Raw genomic sequence first — 22,637 nt, forward strand, 5'->3', positions numbered from 1 at the left:
AGAATTCACTGAAGGATACTGGAGAATTATAATCGGTAACAGACAAGGGCGAGAATCCTCCTAGAGTCGACTCCCTCTACCTGGGTATAACCCTTTGCCACCAGCTTACCTTGAAGGTTTGCACCTCTCATCAGCACCCTATTTCCTCTTGTTCATAAAATTTAGATATTTTAGTTGCATTAACATAAATTAATAAACAAACATTAAGGTTATCATGTAATATACAATAGTAGTACATACAGGTGGATCATGTTTAAGTATAATAAATTGTAGTATATTGGATAGGTATATATAGGGATGACCGTGTTATACTTAAACGGCGTAGAATGATGTCACGCTTTTCTAGGTGTTATATTGCTGTAAAAGTGTTACAAATGAATCTGGAATCCTGAATCGTTATACTCGTGTATAGACATCAGAGGCGTGGCGGTATAGAAGTTTGGTATAAGACTGAACACTGAAATAGTTATTGAGTCTCATTATAATAACATCGATTACGTGTATAGAGACTTAACATTACCTACTAGATGACATGTGGCTAAGCTATGACGCTGAATCTTAGAGTAAGTTGGTGAATCCACTGCCTAACGAAGGGCCGTCAATTGATTTGTATGGGTGATAGTGGCCGATCATTCTACAGACCAACAATAAGCCTACCATTTTGGGAGACATTCACTGATTGGGGAGCTGGGAAACACGACTACACAAGATGGAATTCCCATCATTTCCCAAAGCAGGGTAAGTAGATAATTATCTTCCCTTAACAGCTGATTCCGATATTTGAACAATTGTGGCAACACCCTCTTTCTGGTCCGAGAGGGGTTTTAGTCATAATGGGACTATGATCTATTGTTTCATTAGAGGGATCAGTGATACTTAAGGAGTTAGATGTAGCCCTCCCACTACAGGGGTAAAATGGTAATTTGACCCAGTTGTACTTACAAGCAATTTGTGAAAGGTCATTGTACTGTTGATTGGTTATATCCAATGGACACGTAAATATGTATGTAGTGTGAATAATGTAGCTATGGTCTTTAGTGGAGTGCTTGACAGTAAACGGATGGTGGATAATGTAATTAAAGAGTTTAATTAATTATTCATGTACCCTTGGAGCTTCAAGCTATAGATCTATAAGGTCCCCTTGGTAACTCAAAATAATTTAGTTGAGAATTAGTTTTTGGGTTCACTTGAATTGTTCAGATTAATAAGAGTGATTTAATTATATATGATATGATTAAATTGTTTCAATTATATATGATATAACTGTTATAATATATTTGATATATTATAGTGTAACTGGAGGAAATATATATTTGAATGTGATTCAAATATATTTTCTATGAATGTGATTCATAGTTATTAAATTTAATATAAATATGACTTATATTAAATTCCACAAAATAGAAAAAACAAAATATAGTTTATGTTGTATATGACGCAATATTAAAACTATAGGTTATATGTTATATTTGATATAACATATAGTTTCATATAAATATAATATGATAAGTTAGTTATCATATTTATTTATATTATTTTATTATTTTGAACAATAACTTCTTATTTTCTCTCCAACTATCTTAATGGGTGGTTATTGGTTTTGTGGCAAGAAGGAATAAAAGAAAAATTAGTTTTCTTATTCTTTTTGAAAAACACACATACGGCTAACATTGGATTTTGGCTAAATGATTGAGTGAACAGAAAAGTTACGTGTACTTCAATCTTCTTCTTCCTCAAGACTCAAGCAATCCCTCCTAACCAAAATAGTCAAAGTCCACCCCTCCTAGGTTCTCACCCTGAGAATACCAAAGGCTTATTGTGGTAGTGTCTGATCTAATTGGTTTGAAAAGTTCTTGAATAAGGTCTTCAACAATTACTGAGTTAGTGATTGTTCGAGGGAGTTACGTGAAGAGGAAAGTTCTTCAAAGGTAATGTATCTTGAATTTTTTTCTTGTATCAAGCATGCTATAAATTCCTTTGAATGCATATTGTCAGAGTTAGAAAACATGCAACAGAAGAAAAATGGATCATTAAGCATTCTAATTCATTAATTTTGGCTTTGAATTAAGCATGCTCATAAACTAACAAGAGGGTTTCATGTCATGCCTTTGAAGAAATATTTTAATCTTGAATCTCAGTTGCAATCTTCTTCAATTCAGCTGTTGACCAGTACAAGGCCTTCCTTACTATCCTCTAGGTGCCTTAGATTGAGTTATGGGACTTAAAATAAGCTAGATTAAGGAAAAAAAAATGAGAGGAGGCTTTTTTGTTTTTGATAGAATGAATAACCTTTCTTCACTTCGAATTTTCATCAAAATTTCAACCTTTGCATGTCCAATTTCACTCAGATTCTTCAGTATCTATAACATGATCATCATGCAAGAATAATTGCTGTATGAATTCCAGCTCATACTGGAAGAATTTGACTGAAAAATTTAGTGGATTGTGTGTAAGCTGTTGGAAATAGAAGTGGGAAAATCCCAACTTTTCCATTTCCAATTTTCTTTTCTTTTCTTTTCTTTTCTTTTAATTTGAAAATTTTCAAATTTAAAACTTAATTTCAGCTTTTAATTCAATAATTAAAACTACGATTATATTTAATTTTACAAAAATTAATTCAAAATTATTTTTCTAATATAATTAATAATTAATAATTAATTAATTAAACAATTCAATTAATTTAATATCAAATATTAAATTAATCTATCACTAATTCCATTATCATGAATCCCTATTCATGAATTTAATATTTAAATCTATTTAAATATTAATTGATTCTCTAATTTCGTTTAATTCCAAAATTAAACGCGTAATTATATCACATATAATTACTAATTTCCTTAATTCTAATTTGAACGTTTCAAATCAACTTATCACCCTACTCTAAGGCTAACCCATTTGTGAGCTAGTAGAGGGACCTCGTGAACCTATAGATCATGGGCTCCAACGATCCGAGATTAATTGGCTAAACTCTTTACACCGAATTAACCCTCATCGTTAACTATTTGGGTCACTCCACTAAAGCCCAGAGTTGCACTCCTCTCACTGTAGATATATTGTATCCATTCGATATAACCATGATTAGTAAGTTAATCCTCCACAGGTTGTTCGTAATAACGACTTGGTCAAATGGTTGTTTCACCCCCAAGATTTCCTATTGTTCATTAAGTCTCACTGATTCTCTAATGAACAATATGTTTGTGGTTCAATCATCAAACCAAGTCCTTTCAGGCCAATAAGAGGGCGGGGCCCCTTGTTTAAGACCCGGAGTTGGCACTTAAGAGAACAACCTCTTTACCATCCCTAAAAGTAGGTAAGAGTGAATTCCATCTTGCACCCTTTGTCCCCAGCTATCTACTCGATCTTACCCCTGAAATGGGAGGCTTATTGAGCCGATGCTGTTGAGCCGACCCTCACCCATGCAAATATAAGGATAATCCTGAATAAACAGGAGTTCATAGTTAGCTCAGGATTCAGGTTAAGTTACCTAGGTCATCGTTGTGAAATAGTCATTCTTAAACAGTAGACAGCGTTATAAAGGAAGAGTGACTTATTTCGTAGTCCGATCTTGTACAAACTCATTGCACATGATGCCGCCACTCCTCATGTCATTACATGTACAAATCAGTTACACTTCATATATAGCACTTTACAACTCCTTGTAACAACTACATAGTGGGCATTCAATAGTGTTACCAGAATAAGGCATCCAACCTTATTCATACCTATAGATCATTTTGACTATTTACTTAAACCTGATCCACTTTTATGTCCCTACATAAAGTTCAAGTATTCATGTAATAGTCATGGATCTTTTAGTTTATTGGATTTATTTATAAAACAAAATAAGCAATTCATATATTCAATAACAACTTTATTGAATTTTCAAAATAAGTTTGAATGTTCACAAACCACGAGTTTTATGACATAAAACCCAATAAACTCCCACTTAGACTAGAACTCCAGTGGTAACATATATATATGAATATACAATACTGAGTTTTTGAATTTTTATGGAGAAATACAATAAACTAGGGCATCACATACCCATGTTTTATCTTTAGGTATCACATACCTTTGGGTTTTTCTCCCACTTGCCCTAGGTTATATACCTTATAGTCTTAGTCTTATAAGGAGATTCTCAAACACTTTAGCCGAAAGAATTGTTGTAAACACATTATTATACGATGGACTTCTTATTAAATTATATAGGGAATGCATCTTATTTTCACAACGCTTGTTTCTCAATAGTGGCTAGGAAGTCATGCACTCCTCCCACTACATCGAGGTACTCTCAACTTTTTGAGTAAGATGTTTTTTACCTGTCCAAAACAACTTTTGTTTACAGTGTCAATTTTGATTAATAACTTTTTATTGATCTATGCAAGCTTTTATGAAAACAAATAATACATGGTGATCTCGTACATTTTTTCATAAAATTTGGTATTTGTCAATACGAACACTTAATTTTCATTTACACGAAAAAATTCTTCTTTTGGCTAGTCTACGGATAGGCATGCCTTTCGAACAATGTTCCAACACTTAAGGGTTCGACATTAACATTTATATTGATCTTTTCAGATTTCTGAACTATGTAAACAACTTTTACATATCATAAATAGCTTTTATGAGTTCTCCATATCTCATATGGATTTTCAGAAATACCTTTAAAATTGAAATGATGTTCAAAAAACAATTAAGACAACTAGTTGTAGAAAGTTTTTACTGGATTTTATGTTCTGTCAAATAGTCCTAGAAATCTCCAACTTTTTATAATTTGATCCAATCAAAGTATTTCGGTTTTATTTTTCCTAACAAGTTTTGTACACTTTGAACTTTTCAAGTGTTATAAACTTATTATCACTTAGGTCAAATAACTGTTTAGATATCTAAATATTTGCAAATGGCTTTTAACTAGGTTGGTTCTGACAGAAGAAGTTGTTATAGAATAGAACAAATATAACTTTTGCTAATTTGAACTTTTCATTTATAATAAAAGTTTATATAAAATTCGTTCTTTACAACAAGATAAAATAACTTTCATTACAATAACAAACAATAGATAAGATTATCTTTTAACAGCAACCGCAACATCTCCCATTGGTCATTTCGAGACAAGTTCCTGTATTCACAATATGGAGTACTATCTCACAACAAGCAATCTTTAGGAACTAGTTTCCCTATTTTGCTTTCTCTGTTCTGTTCTCCGCAATGTATTGTGGGCAGTTTCTCTTCCAATGCCCTACTTCATTAAAGTGGAAACATTTCCCTTTATCTGCAGCATTAGCCTTGCTTCTTCTACCAATAGGTTTTTTTTTTTCCCTTTCCCTTTATTCTTTTTTACTAGAATACTTTTATTCTGTGAAGAATAAGCAACATCAGGCTTCTTAAAGGACGATCCTCTTTTATCAACAATAGTAACATTTATTTCTGGTTTTAGTCCCTTAGCCCTCATCATGGTCTGGTAAGCCTGTAGCTCGTTGAGACGTGTAGTCAAGTTATATTCTATTTTATTCATCAACACGTTCATATAGAACTGTAAGAAACTCTTCGAAATAGAATCTAGAATAAAACCAACTTGACTCTTCTCATCAACAACAACACCATTGATTTCTGTCACGTTAAAATTGACCATCATGTATAGGACATGTTCTCTAACAATGAGTTTACTCCTCAGTTGTAAACGTATTTAATAACATTATGCCTTAGGGAGAAGGACGATTGTCCAAACATCCCACGCAGAAACTCCACGATCTGCCAAGCAGTACTCATGCTCTCATGTTTCTTGGCCAATACATTAGATATGCTGGCAAGAATATAGGCACAGGCTTTTTCGTTAGCCCTAATCCATCTGTCGTATGCATCCCAAACATTTTGGTTTGCATTTGAGCCAGGAATAGGAGGATACTCCTCTGTTAAAATGAATCGTAGGTCATCTATCACCAATATAGTATTCAGGTTTGTTTTCCACGTGGCATAATTATCCCCAGTAAGTTTATTAGATGTCAACAATTGTACTAAAGTACTCGTCGTTTTGAAAATATAAATAAATTTTATTAGTGAATTGCCTTTTTAAACTCAATCATGTTTTATCAGAGTAATAATGTACCAAAAAAATCTCATTATTTTTGTAACGATACTATAGCAAGACATTCTCGACTAAATACTATCTCCAAAATAATTCACATTCTGATAGTCATTTAGTTACATTTTTTTGTCAGAAATTACTAACACTTTAGTATTTTTGTAAAGTGTAACCCTCTATTTTTAGACTTTATAAGTCAACCCCAATGATGCTACCGAATTGAAAAGTCAAAATCGAAAATGACCTAAGAAATCCTATCCATTTCTGGAGTTTGAATTGTTCTGAATCTTATGTTACAACCCTCCGAGTGGATAACCTCGTTTGAACAACTAGCGAGGTCGACTTAAAGACGACAAGCAGACGCAACATAGGAATCTCACGGTCCAAACAAATAGAATAGACTGTAGGATAAATTGACACATATCCTTCACCCACTTACCATGAACTACTTCCGCCATTCACTTTAATATTGACTCATACAAAACACCTTCTAAATGGAGGCCACTCTTAGGGTAACACAAAATGTCATATGAATCTCACAGTGTGAATTTTCTAGGGATGTGAGAATTGAAATCAATATATCGTATATTTGATTTTACATTGAACTACTTCTCCTCATTCACCTTGATATTGACTTATGCAAACACTTTTCGAATGGAGGTCATTCCCAAGGTGACAGAAGTGTCACGTAAATCTCATGGTGTGAAATTCTTAGAATGTGATAATGAAAATCAAAATATCACTTCGATTTTGCTGTGAATAACTTCCCCTATTCACCTTAATTTCGATACATATACTCACTTCCCGAATGGAGGTCACTCCTAGGGTGATACGAAGCGAGACATGGATCGAGATTGTGAACTCTTAGGGACGCAATAGCTAAAAATGACATATCGTATATGTTATTAATCTCTCACTAAAGTATTCTAAATTCTCACTGAAGTGTTCTAATAACATATCATATATGCTATTAACTCTCACTAAAGTGTCCTAACATTCATGTAGGTATAACTTTACTCAGGTTTGTTCTGGCTAATTAAACAACTAATTCTAGGTTTTTCATCCAAGTATAATGTTTATATTTGGATTTAACCTACGATGTTTAAGTGATAAACCAGTTTTAAAGTCTCACATCGCTCACGTATCGCTCATAAAACTGGTTAACAACGCTCAATTATTCGACCATAATCCCCAGATAGGAGGTGTTCCGTAGACCGTCAACTTAAATACCTCACAGCCTTAGACAGGATTATATACTGGTTGAGTTTATAACCCTAGTTTTGCAAGATAACGACCTATTTTAACTATTTAAAACAAGTGATTAACCTACGTGAGCATGCAACTGTTATTTGTTATGGATTTTAAATGTCTAATCCAATTTTATAACAACTTACAAAATTTTAGACATGCTAAGCATCCACAACATACATCAAAGGCATTCAATATTTAATATAACACTTAAATTAAATAAAAGAAACCCTAAACATGCATATTATGTATTATAACACTTTATAACATACTTTCAATGCATGTAACATGCTTTCTATGGTGGAATTTTAAATCTACATGGCATACTTTATACACATACGAGATTTATTTAATTATAACATACATCACATGCATAAATAATTAAACACATACTGATATGGTTTTAGTTTTGGCTTTTTCAAGCAAACAAAGGCTTAACTATTACAAAATTCAGCAAGAAAAGGCTCTAAAACGCTTCTGAACTGCTCGAAAATCCCCAAACTGGACCCGAACTGCTCGAATCGAACCTCTAAACCTTCAAAAAAGGGTTGAACCGGGTTGAAACAGGTCGAACCGGCCAAACCGGTTTAGCTGGACCGCTAGTTGAAGCACACATGCTAGGCTGGGGTGAGTAGTGTTGTAATGCTCTCACCCTAGCGTTGCGATGCTATGGGCGTTCTTCAACGTCTAGGCAGTAACATGAGCAACGTTGCAATGCTTAAGGGCAGCGTTGCATAGAAGATCAACTTCAGAAATCAACAGCTCGACCTTCTTCACCTTTTTCTTTAATTACATCTTAATTTCAACTCTAATGACTCCAAATAAATTATAAACTCTCGAGCATACATATAAACTCATCAATCAAGAGCCAATTACAAATTTAACAAAGGAATCAAAGAGAATTTTAATGCAAAAACTCATAAATCTACATCAGTTCGCCATTTTCATATATTTCATGAAAAGACACCTACCAAGCCAAAATTAAATCAAATTGAATGCTTAAACGATGCTCTGATACCAATTGTTAGAGTTAGAAAACATACAACAGAAGAAAAACAGATCATTAAGCATTCTAATTCATTAATTTTAGCTTTGAATTAAGCATGCTCATAAACTAACAAGAAGGTCTCATGTCATACCTTTGAAGAAACACTTTAATCTTGAATCTCAGCTGCAATCTTCTTCAATTCAGTTTGTGACCACCACAAGACCTTCCCTACTATCCTCTAGGTGCGTTAGATTGAATCGTGGGACTCAAAACAAGCTTGGATTAAGGGGAAAACGAGAGGAGGCTTTCTGGTTTTTTACAGAATGAAGAACCCTTCTTCACTTCAAATTTTCAACAAAATTTAAACCTTTGCATGTCCACTTCCACTCAGATTCTTCAGTATATATAGCATGATCATCATGCAAGAACAATTGCTACATCAATTCCAGCTCATACTTGAAGAATTTTACTGAAAAACTTAGTGGATTGTATGTAAGCTAGTTGGAAATGGAAATAGAAAAATCCCAACTTTCCATTTTCAATTTTCTTCTTCTTTTTTTTTTTCTTTTAATTTGAAAATTTTCAAATTTAAAACTTAATTTCAGCTTTTAATTCAATAATTAAAACATAAATTATATTCAATTTTACAAAAATTAATTCAAAATTATTTTTCTAATATAATTAATAATTAATAATTAATTAATTAAACAATTCAATTAATTTAATATCAAATATTAAATTAATTTAACACTAATTCCACTATCATGAATCTCTATTCATGAATTTAATATTTAAATCATATTTAAATATTAATTGATTCTCCAATTTCGTTTAATTCTAAAATTCAACGGTAGTTATATCACATATAATTACTAATTTCCTTCATTCTAATTTGAACGTTTCAAACCAACTTATCATGCTACTCTAAGGCTAATCTATTTGTGAGCTAGTAGGGACCTCGTAGATTACAGATTATGGGCTCCAACAATTCGAGATTAACTGGCTAAACTATTTACATCGAATTAACCCTCATTCGTTAATTATTGGGTCACTCCACTAAAGCCCTAAGTTGCATTCCCCTCATTGTAGATATATTGTGTCCACTCGATATAACCATGATTAGTAAGTTAACCATTCATAGATTGTTTGTAACAACGGTTGGGTCAAATGACTGTTTTACCCCTCAAGATTACCTCTTGTTCCTTAAGTCCCACTGATCCTCTAATGAACAATATGTTTGTCATCCGATCATTAAACAAAGTCCCTCTCGGCCCAATGAGAGGGCGGGGCCTCTTGTTCAAAACCTGGAGTCAGCACTTGAGGGAACAACATCTCTACTATCCCTAAAAGTAGGTAGGAATAAATTCCATCTTGCACCCTATGTCCCTAGCTATCTACCCGATCTTACCCCTGAAATGGGAGGCTTATTAAGCCAACACTGTTGAGTCAACCCTCACTTATGCAAATCTAAGAATAATCCTGAATAAACAGAAGTTCATAGTTAGATCAGGATTTAGGTTAAGTTACATAGGTCATCGTTGTGAAATAGTCAGTCTTAAATAGTAAACGGCGTTATAAAGTAAGAGTGTCTTATTTCGTGGTCCGATCTTGTACAAATTCATTGCACAGGATGCCCCAATTCCTCATGTCATTACATGTACGAATCAAGATCACTTCGTCTTTAGCACTTTACAACTCCTTGTAACAACTACGTAGTGAGCCATATCCAATAGTGTTACCAAAATAAGGCACTCAACCTTATTCATATACTATAGATCATTTTGACTATTTACTCGAATCTGATCCTTTATATCTCTACATAAAGTTCAAGTATTCATGTAATAGTCATAGATCTTTTAGTTTATTGGATTTATTTCTAAAACGAAATAAGCAATTCATATATTCAATAACAACTTTATTTAATTTTCAGAATAAGTTTTAACGTTTACAAACCACAAGTTTTGGGACATAAAACCCAACACATATCTTGTATGTTTATTGTAAATTATGTTTTCAATAATTAATGGAATTTGGACGATCCACTTCCGCTCAAGGATCTCCTTCAATATGAGTTCCCTTACAACAGACATTTCGAGTTGTCAAAGAGGTTTTCCCTTCAAGGAAGCCTTTGATTGCTTTTCTATCAGAAACTCGCAGTTATCAAAATCGTTTACTTTTTCTTAAATCTTCTTCTAATTTTCATGGCTTTTTAGATCTATTGAAGGAAGTGGTGGAGGCATCTCTTTTCTTTGGAAACAAAAAGTTCAAATCCAAATCAAATCCCTCATTTCCCATCTTTTTTTGCTAATGATAGCCTCCTATTTTTTAAAGCTTATACTATTGAATGCAATCGTATTTACTCTTTTCTCAACATTTTTTAATTGGGTTCAGGCCAATGCATTAACTACAATAAGTCTGCTCTTACTATTTCTCCTGATATTTCATATTCTTTTCAACTTTCTCTGTATAGTATTCTCTGTGTTTCCCTTGTGAACAAAATACGTACCTATCTGGGCCTCCCTCTAGCTTTAAAGGGGGGGGGGGGGGGGGGGGGGGGGGGAGAAAACTTCAGTTTCATCATTAGAGAGAGAAGGAAATCACTTCAAAATTGGAAGGCTCCTATTTTCTCCATTGCTGGCAAGGAAATCCTCCTCAAATCAATTATTCAGGCCACCCTAGTTTATGCCATGAGTTATTTCAGACTCCATAAATCCACAGTAGAGAATTTCTCAAAACCCATGGCTCGATTTTGATGGGGTTCCTCACAATCATAAAAGAAAATTCATTGCCTTAAATGGTCAAACCTCTATCATCTTAAAAATCTCGATGGTCTCAATTTTGAAGACACATAGCTTTTCAACCAAGTTATTCTCACAAAACAAGCTTGGAATCTTTCGATCAATCCTCATTCTTTATTATCTAAAATTCTAAAAGCCAAATATTTCCCAAGCTAACTTTCTACAAGCAAAATCTAATATCAACTCATCCTTCTTTTGGAATAGTGTAATATAGGGAAGAGATTTTTTAAGTCAAGGTATAAGGCTTCAAATTGGAAATGGGACAAGCATTAATGTCCTTGAAGATCCATGGCTTCCAAGAAAACCATTTCAACCAATCCTTTTGCCTTTTCTTGGACAGTGGAGCATTTTATTAATGAAAATGGTTATTGGAATACATCCAAGCTTAGCGTTTTTCATAGAGAAGATGATGTTAACATTATTCAAACCATCCCTCTCAGATCCTCTCCTAAAGAAGATATTTGGATATGACACTACTCAAATGATAGATTTTATAATGTTAAGAGTGGCTATCGTCTAGCTTTACAACAATAAATTTCCTGCTTCGTCGTCTAACCATCTAAAAATCACAACTTGTAGGCATTTATGGAAAATCTAAATCCACATTAAAATAAAATTGTTCATGTGGAAAGCTTTAAAAAAAATGCTTACCTACCAGATGTAGACTAATTGAAAAAGGTGTTGACGGCTCTACTATTTTCCCTTGTTGTAATAAAAATCCTGAATCAATTTTGCACGCTCTTATCCTTTGTCCTAAGACTAAGGATCTTTGGTCCCTTCTTTTACCTAAAGCCTTTGACTTCCCCTCTTCAAATACTTTACTTATTGACATATGGGATCTCTGGTGTTCCTCGCTTAACCCATATGAACTTACTTTGGCATGTGTTTTATGTTGGGCCATATGCAATGACAGAAATCCATTACTTCATGGAAATGTCATTTCCCTGTTAGTTTCCAAAGCAAGTTGGATCATTTCGCATATTGAAGAATTTCAAAAGCTATGCTCTTCTCACAGACATGCCAAGAACACACAGCAAGACATTATATCTTTGTGGACTTCACCTCCACATGGTTTTTTCAAATTAAATATAGATGGTGCTCGGTGCCCTTCGACCTCTTCATCTAGCTATGGAGCTATTATTCGTATCTCTTAATGAGCCATTATTATAGCTTTTGGTTGCAAACCAAATTTTTTAAAATCCAATTGCAAGATGAACTTCCTGCCCATTCCTTCAGCCTCTCAAATGCAATTTCTCTTGGCTACCAAAACATAATCATTGAATCGAACTCATTGTTAGCACTCAAAGCCATCCAATCAAATTCCTAATTCAAAAATGAGATTGGAGTTTGGTTGGAAAAAACTCGAGCTTAACTTGAAAATTTTTCCTCTTATGTTTTAATCCATATCCCCCGTTCTTGTAACAGTAGCACACTCTTAAGTTAAATTTGCTACCCGTTCTTCTCTTTCTTTTTACGCCTTATTTTTTTCCCACTGGCACTTCTGGTTAGCCAAAGAGGATCTATGTAATTCCACTCCTCTGACCTTCTAATAGTAATCTCTTTTGCTTAAAAAAACATGCTACAAATTGAGAGTTTTTTTATTATTATTTATTAATGTTATTTTTGTTGGGGTTGATGTACTAAATCTCGTAGGGTTCTATAGTTTGTAAACCTTGTATGAACAAACAATTATATGATTAACAATATTTGATATTTTTATTCACGTTTTCTATGAAATATGTGATATTTTAGTTGCATTAACCAAAACCAATAAACTAACATCCACGATTATCGTTGTAACTTAAACATGTATGCGGAGATATACAAGTGGATCATGTTTAAGTGATAACCTAAATGGTCTGTAGTATATGGATAAGAGTTGATACCTTATCCTGATGACACTACGAGTATGACCAGCTTTGTAGATGTTACAAATATTGTAAAGTGCTACAAATGATCTGATCCTGATCATTCATGTATTAGACATGCGAGCGGAGATATTTTATATAAAGGAGTTTGTATAAGACCAGACCACGAAATGCTTAGTCTCATTATATAACGTCGTTCATAATAGAGACTCTCATTTCACTAGGATGACAATAGGTGACATGACCTTAATCATGAGTGAGTTGTGAACTTCTGCCTATGAGGGCGGTCTTTTGATTTGTATGGGTGAGAGTGGCCAGATCACCGACTCGACAAACCTACCATTTTAGGGATTCGTCTGATTGAGGAGCTAGGAACTCAACTACACGAGATGGAATTCACTCCTTCCTCGAAACAGAGGTAAGTAGATAAATTGCTCCCTTAAGGGTTGATTTCAGCTTTGAACAATGTGGCGACACACCCTCTCCTGACCCAAGAGGGCTTTAGTCATACTGAGACTATGATCTATTGTTCATTAGAGGGATCAATTGTACTTAAGGAGTTAGATGTAACTATAGGGACAAAACGGTAATTTGGCTGAGTTGTACTTACGAGTAATTTGTGAAGGGTCATCGTACTGTTGATTAGTTATATTAAATGAACACAAAAATATATATGTATTGCGAATAGTGCAGCTGTCGATCTTTAATGGGTATCCACATTGTTCACAAATATACAGTTTTGATTTCAAAAATTTATTCCGACAGTTAACGGATAGTGGATAATGTAATTAAAAAGTTTAATTAATTATTCACGTACCGTTTGAGCTTCAAGCTACAGGTCCATAAGGTCCCTTTAGTAACTCGAAGGATTTAGTTGATAATCAGTTTTTGAGTTAATTTGAATGGTTCAAATTAATTAGAGGGAATTTAATTATATATGATATAATAAAATTGATTCAATTATATATGATATAATTGACATAATGTATTTGATACATTATTGTTTAATTGGAGGAATAAATATTTGAATGAGATTCAAATAGTTGTTAAATTTAATATAAATATGATTTACATTAAATGTCATAAAATAGAGAAAAATAACTATAGTTTATATTGTCTATGATATAATATTAAAACTATAGTTTATAAATATAATATGATAAGTTGGTTATCATATTTATTTATATTATTAATTATTTGGATAATTAAACCCTTTTTTCTCTCTAACCACCTTAGTGGGAGGTTAATCGATTTTTATGGCAAGGTGGAATAAATAAAATATGATTTTGATTATTCCATAACTGTATTGCATGAATAGCGAGAGTTACATGATTTCAACAGAGCCTATACGATAGAGCTTGAACTCTACACGATTGAAGAATTCTCTATGCGATAATGTTTTTTCTTTTTCAATCCCTTTCCTCCTTCAAACTCACAAACTCCCTCATAACCAAAATAGACAGAGCCCACCACTCTTTGATTCTCACCCTGAGAATACCGAGGTTACCAAGTGGTTGTGTCTTTTTTTTGTTTGTTCGAGTGTTCTTGTTAATGTTCGAGCAGTTAGTGTTTCTTCGAAGAGTTCGTGACAGTTTGAGGGATTTACGTGATGAAGAGTTTTTCAAAGGTATAATCTCTAAACTCTACTACTTGACCCCTTTTATTGTTTAAAAGCATGTTGTAATTTTTATTAAGATGCATAATCTGTATGTTTTACTGTAAACGTTTATTTTCAATCGAAACGAGATTTGGACGATTCGCTTCCGTTCATAGGTTCTCTGTAAAACGTGTTCCTTCAATTGGTGTCAGAGCGAGGTTGTAGTTCTGATTCCAAATTCCATTTGCCGTATTGAAATCGTTTACAGTTTGGTGGGTTTTTAGTTCTACATGACATTTAATCATTAAATGTATATAGATGGTTTGCTGATAGATGTTTTGGGGTAGTAATCTCTGTTTTTTTTTTTTTTTTTCCTTTTTTTAATTTTTGCTTTCGTTTTACATTACAAAATTTAATTTGTAAAGGCCCTTGCGTTTTTTGGCATAAATCTAGCAATCGAGTCTATATTCGTTTTATTTTTTGAGTCGTTCGTGAAGCTTTAGATGCAAAGGTTGCAGTGCGTTTTGATGGATAAGGTGAAACTGTGGTCACATTATGTAGCTAGAGCTAAACAATCATTTAAATTTGGCTATGCGTTCGTGTAGAATTTTCTATACAATCGTGTAGCATCTGATAAATGATCGCATAGCTAAATGCTACGTAATCGTGTAGAGTTGTCTACTCGATCGTGTTGCATTGGCTACATGGTCGCGTAGGCGCTCGAGGAGTAGATGATCGCCCAGTATATGATACTCGACGCAAGGCATGCATGTTAAACGATCGTGTAGACTATCATGCTCATCACATATCTTTAACCACACGATTGCATGGTATACGTTACTCGAAGCACGCTGCACGATTGCGTGGACTTTCATGCTTATCGCATAGTTCAAAGCTATGTGATTGTTGCTACATGATCGTTTATACTCGACGCTCTTTGTTTGACGATCAGGAGATTTGCTACACGATCAAGCTATAAGGCTTAAAGGCGAGCGGTTCAAGACCCAGTTCACCTGTTCCGAACCGGAGGACTCGACCTTAGTAATAAATTAGCCTTTTATTTTCCGATTTTTGAGATTAACTATCCCGGTTCATCAACTTTATTAAATATGCACGTGATGTATGTTTATTATATATGCCATAATGTATGTCACGTAGTTTTAAAACCCACCATAGGTTATGCATTTATTTTCATTCATCATTCTATATTATAAGAGTTATAATATATTAATGTGCATGATCTAAATTACATAGAGAATGCTCATGCATCATATAATACAAGAGTTATAATATATGCATGCATTATAGCATATCCATACATCATTTATGTTACAAATGTTGTAATATAAGGTTGTATGTATGTATGGAATGTATACTATAATTCAGTTCATTACTTGTTTATATAAAAGTTATATATTAGTAATTAATGAATATTGCATGAAGCATGACATTGCCTTAAGTTTATTTATAATTGTTATAAATAACTTATGTATGTCTAGCTAGCAATGTTACTTGGTTTTAATTGTTCCATTTCTTATAAGAATTATAATTAATGAAATTAGAATTAAAATCAATAATAAAGAGTTGCATGCAAACCTTAGGCTTTAATCATTTTTAAAAAGAGTTTTAAAATTTGATTGAGATAGACCTAAGATCATATTTCTAATAAGATTAGAAATCTAAGTTTAATCTTTTAAATCGGTTTAATAGAATTAAATTGATTTTTAATAAAAGATTAAATATGTAACAAATGTATCTATAAAGGATCTATTGGCTAAGGCTGGTTCTGGCTAGGCTGGGTACTTAAGTCAATGGAAACGTCGCACCCCTACCCTGGGAACCTACCTGGAAATGTGAATTGGATAGATTTGTTACATGCATACAAATTTGATGAAAGTCTATTAAAGAGTTCAATAAGACTTGAATCAAAGATGTTTAATCATCAAAAGCAAATGTTGTTTTTGAGCAAATTAAACAAACCACTTAGTTAAAATTAGTAGCCGGATTTTCTAAGTTAATGAACCTTAGGTAGAATATTCAGTGGGGTTAAATGGGGTATATGATACTTCACTTTAACCTCTACACGTTTCTCCCTAAAAAATCACACTGAAGAAACTCTGTTTACAGATGACCTTTGAGCGGAAGCGAATCGTCCAAACCCATTGTGAATGAACACATATATTTACAGTCATACAGAATAGATTATGCACAAAACTTAAATTACAACATGCTTCTGAAATAAAAAACAAAGGATAAGAGATTATACATTTGAATAACCCTTTTTCAAGCAAATCCCTCGATTAAATTTGTTCGCGAATACAGCAAACAACTTGAACACCCTCGAACATAAACCACTAGCAGTCAGACACTACCACTCGGATACTTTGGAATTCTTGGCACGAGAATTCAGGAGTGGTGGGCTTTGACTCATTTTGGTTAGAGGGTAAGGTTTGACATGAAGGAGGAAGACGATTGAGTAAACGAACAACACTATCATGTAGATGAGAAAGTCTATCGCATAGACAAGCTACTCGATCGTTTAGTCTCTCGAGTGATCGTATAGTAAGAGTTTCCAACTTGATTGCTAATCACATCTATTGAGATTTTGAAATCAAATTTCATTTTATCTCAAATTTTCCATAAAACTAGGGTAGTTATTTGAGAAAAAGAATTTAATTATCAAATAATTAATAAATATAAACAAATATGATAACTAACTTATTATATTATATTTATAACCTATAGTTTTAATATTGCATCATATACAACATATAAACCATAGTTCTTTTTCTTTATTTTATGACATTTAATATAAATCATATTTATATTAAATTTAATAACTATGAATCTTATTCATAGAAAAAATATTTGAATCATATTCAAATATTAGTTCATCCAATCAAACAATAATGTATCAAATACATTATATCAATTATATCATACATGATTTAATAATTTAATTATATCATATATAATCAAAATCCCTCTTATTCATTTGAACATTTCAAATTAATCAAAAAACTGATTCCCAACTTAAATCCATTGAGCTACCAAGGGGACCTTATGAACCTATAGCTTGAAGCTCCAACGGTACATGAATAACTGATTAAACTCTTTAATCACATTATCCACCATCCGTTAACTGTTGGGCACTCCACTGAAGTCCAACAGCTACACTCTTCGTATTACATATATATTTATGTGTCCATTAGATATAACCAATCAACAATACGATGAGCCTTCACAAATCGCTCATAAGTACAGCTGAGTCAGTTTATTGTTTTGCCTCTGTAGTTACATCTAACTCCTTAAGTACTATCGATCCCTCTAGTGAACAATAGATCATAGTCCTACTATGACTAAAACCCTATTAGGCCAATAGAAGGTGTGGCACCACATTGTTCAAGCCTCATAATCAGCCTTTAAGGGATTAATTTATCTACTTACTCATGCTTTGGAGAATGAGTGAATTCCATCATGTGTAGTTGAGTTCCCAACTTCCCAATCAGACGAATCTCCAAAATGGTAGGCTTGTTGAGTCGGCGATCTGGTCACTCTCACCTATGCAAATCAAAGGACCACCCTCATAGGTAGGAGTTCACAACTCACTCAGGATTAAGGTCATGTTACCTATGGTTATCCTAGTGAAATGAAGGTCCCAATTATGAACGACGTTATATAACGAGATTAAACATTTCGTGGTCCGGTCTTATACAAACTCCTTTGTATAGAATATCTCCGCTCGCATGTCTAATACATGAATGATCAGGATCATATCATTTGTAGCACTTTACAACATTTGTAACACCTACATGGCAGGCCATGCTCGTAGTGTCACCTAGATAAGGTATCCAGCATTATCCATATACTACAGACCATCTAGGTTATCACTTAAACACGATCCACTTGTATGTCTCCACATACATGTTTAAGTTACAACGATAACTATGGATCTTAGTTTATTGGTTTATGGTTAATGCAACTAAAATATCAAATATTTCATAGACAATGTGAATAAAATATAATATATTATAAATCACAAAATATTTGTTCATACAAGTGTTTATAAACTACGGGACCCTACAAGATTTAGGGCATCAACCCTAACACACACTGTGAGATCTATCCTCGGCCTCGAGGCACAATGAATGTCCCCTTATGGGTGGCATTTGGGTAGGTCAATACTAAGATGAATGGAGAGAATGTTCATAATAAGTGGGAGCGGGACGTGTGGCAACATATCCCTCGGTCTCTCTCATTAGGTTGGATAAAGTTTTTGTGCATCGCCTCGTGGCATCGTGGGTGTCTCCCTAAAGGATGACAGTTTTGCACAACTCATTATTTGATCTCAAGAAATGGATAGGGTTGCTTTAGTCTATTGTCCTAATCGATTTTTCCCTAAAGTTGGCTCATTAGGGCGGGACTCTATGAGCATTAATTAGGGGTTACACTTAAACAAAATTGTTAAGGATGTTAACAAATTATAGACCGAACAATGATGATTATTAGATTCAATTACAAGGAGTTGTTTCTGTCTAATGATTCAGATTGTCTCATTTCAGTGAATGGGCACTTGATCACCCTACGGTGACTTTTGTCCTGTCTCACTGAAGCATTATTGCAAAATATAGGTCACTTAGGGTACACTAGATTATTTTGTTAAAACTTGATTGGTTTTCTAAAGGTGGTTTAATGCAAGTAGACTTAATTAAGTTTATTCATTTTTCAACAATTTAAATATGGCTACCGTGACTTTAAGCTTACTTGTCACTGATAAATTAACTGCCGAGAATTACAGTAGTTGAAAAAACACCATTGACACGATTTTTAATCATTAATGATCTCTATTTCGTCCTTACGGAGGAGTGTCCTCCTATTCCACCTCCTACTACTGCTTGAAACGTTCGAGAAGCGTATGAGCGTTGGACACGAGCGAATGGGAATGCCTGAGCATATATCTTGGGCAGCCTTAGTGAAGTTTTGGCCAAGAAGCACGAGCCCATGGTAACTGCACGCAAGATCATGGAGTCCCTGCGGGAGATGTTCAGACAACCATCCACGCAGCTCAGGCACGACGCTCTAAAGTATGTCTTTAACTCACGAATGAAAGAAGGGACATCTGTTCGGGAACATGTTCTCAATATGATGATCCACTTCAACGTCCAAACATGTCAAAGTTCATCACACTTTATTATGATAATAGTGGTGCTGTGGCTAATTCCCGTGAGCCTATAAGTCATAAGCGCGACAAACACATAGAGCAGAAGTATCATCTCATCCGATAGATTATGCATTTAAGGGACGTGATTATTAAGAATATAGCTTTGGAGTACAACATTGCTGATCCATTTACGAAGGCCCTCACGACTACAACGTTTGAGGGTCACCTGCAGAGTATGGGTCTATGAGATAGATCATGGCTGAACTAGGGCAAGTGGGAGATCTTGTATTAGTTTATTGTTTTGTATACTTGTAATTTGATTATCTTGTACACCCCACTAGCTTTAAGATAAGTGGGAGGTTGTTGGGATTGATGCCCTAGATTTCGTAGGGTCCTATAGTTTGTAAACATTGTATGAACAAACAATTATGTGATTAATAATCTTTGATATTTTTATTCACTTTGTCTATGAAATATGTGATATTTTAGTTGCATTAACCATAAACCAATAAACTAATATCCACGGTTATCATTGTAACTTAAACATGTATGTGGAGACATATAGGTGGATCATGTTTAAGTGATAACCTAAATGGTATATAGTTTATGGATAAGGTTGGGTACCTTATCCTGGTGACACTACGAATATGGTCCACTTTGTAGATGTTACAAATGTTGTAAAGTGTTACAAATGATTTGTTCTTGATCATTCATGTATTAGGCATGCGAGTGGGGATATTCTATATAAAAGAGTTTGTATAAGACCGGGCCACGAAATGCTTAGTCTCATTATATAACGCCATTCATAATAGAGACTTTCATTTCACTGGGATGACCATAGGTAACATGACCTTAATTCTGAGTGAGTTGCGGACTCTTGCCTATGAGGGCGGTCCTTTGATTTGTATGGGTGAGAGTGGCCAGATTGCCGACTCAACAAGCCTACCATTTTGGGGATTCATCTGATTGGGGAGTTGGGAACTCAGCTACATAAGATGGAATTCACTCCTTCCCCGAAGTAGGGGTGAGTAGATAAATTGCTCCCTTAAAGACTCATTCTGGGTCTTTAATGATGTGGCCCCACACTTTCTCCTAGTCCGAGAGGGGTTTAGTCATAGTGGGACTATGATTTATTATTCATTAGAGGGATCGGTGGTACTCAATGAATTAGATGTAACTAGGGGCAAAATGGTAATTTGTAAATGGTCATTGTATTGTTGATTGATTATATCCAATGGACACAAAAATATATACATAGTGCAAAAAGTGCAACTGTCATTCTTTAGTGGACTGCCCGACAGTTAACATATGGTGGATAATATAAGTTTAGAATTTGATGAATTATTCATGTACTGTTGGAGATTCAAGTTACAGGTCCATAAGGTCCCATTGGTAGCTCAAAGGATTTAGTTGAGAATAAGTTTTTGGGTTAATTTGAATTGTTCAAATTAATAAGAGGAAAATTAATTATATATGATACAATTAAATTAATTCTATTATATATGATATAATTGACATAATGTATTTGATACATTATTGTTTAATTGAAGGAATAAATATTTAAACGAGATTCAAATAGTTGTTAAATTTAATATAAATATGATTTATATTAAATGCCATAAAACGGAGAAAAAACTATATTTTATATTGCATGTGATGCAATATTAAAACTATAAGTTATACATATACTATGATAAGTTGGTCATCATATTTATTTTATTATTAATTATTTGGATAATTAAACCATTTTTTTCCTCTAACCACCTCAGTGGGAAGTTAGTTGGTTTTTATGGCAATGTGGAATAAATCAAATATGATTTTAATTATTCCATAATTGTACTACACGAATAGTGAGAGTTACACGATTTCAACAAAGCCTATACGATAGAGCTTGAACTTTACATGATTGAAGAATTCTCTATGCGATAATGTTTTTTCTTCTTCAATCCTTTTCCTCCTCCAAACTCACAAACTCCCTTCTAACCAAAATAGTCAAAGCCTATCATTCCTGGATTCTCACCCTGAGAATACCGAGGTCACCAAGTGGTTGTGTCTTTTTTTTTTTGTGTTCTTGTTGCTGTTCGAGGAGTTTGTGTTTGTTCGAAGAGTTCGTGACAGTTCGAGGAATTTGCATGAAGAATAGTTATTCAAAGGTATAATATCAGAACTCTATTACTTGAACCCTTTTATTGTTTAAAAGCATGTTGCAATTTTTATTAAGATGCATTATCTGTATGTTTTAGTGTAAATGTTTGTTTTCAATCAAAATGAGATTTAGACGATCCGCTTTCGCTCATAGGTTATTCGTGAAACGAGTTCCTTCAATTTTTTCCAAGGTAAGTTTAGTTCGAAATTTGATTTTTTTTTTTCAAAATCCCAATTTGAACTTAATTTTGATCACTATAGGCCTATTTATTTTACATAGTTTGTCATGAGATTTTAGACATATTAAAGACAGTTGTTTAAAACCATGATATTATTATTCAATAAACTCTAAAATCTATATGAAATGTGTTTTCGATTTCTAATATTCTTCATATTAGTAGAACTCATAACTGAGAATGAATGATGAAAATATAATTGAATTAATTAATAAAAGTAAAAACAATTAAGATTCTAATTAATGTTTTATTATAAAACTATTTAATTATTTTGATTTTAAGTGATTAAATAATTAATAAATATAATAATAAATTTATGCGATCGCTACATTAATAGTTCTCTTACATCCGTTTATTTAAATCTCAAGTATTTAATAAATGGGATCTCATAAAAAAAAAAAAAAAAAAAAAATTCAGGGATCATAAATGATAAAACCCACAAAAAAAAAAAAAAAATCGGCGCTTTAATTATTTTCCAAGGCAGTTAAAAAAACAAAAGAAAAAAAAGAAC

The sequence above is a fragment of the Benincasa hispida genome, chromosome 11 (assembly GCF_009727055.1).
Source record: "Benincasa hispida cultivar B227 chromosome 11, ASM972705v1, whole genome shotgun sequence".
NCBI classification, from domain to species: domain Eukaryota; kingdom Viridiplantae; phylum Streptophyta; class Magnoliopsida; order Cucurbitales; family Cucurbitaceae; genus Benincasa; species Benincasa hispida.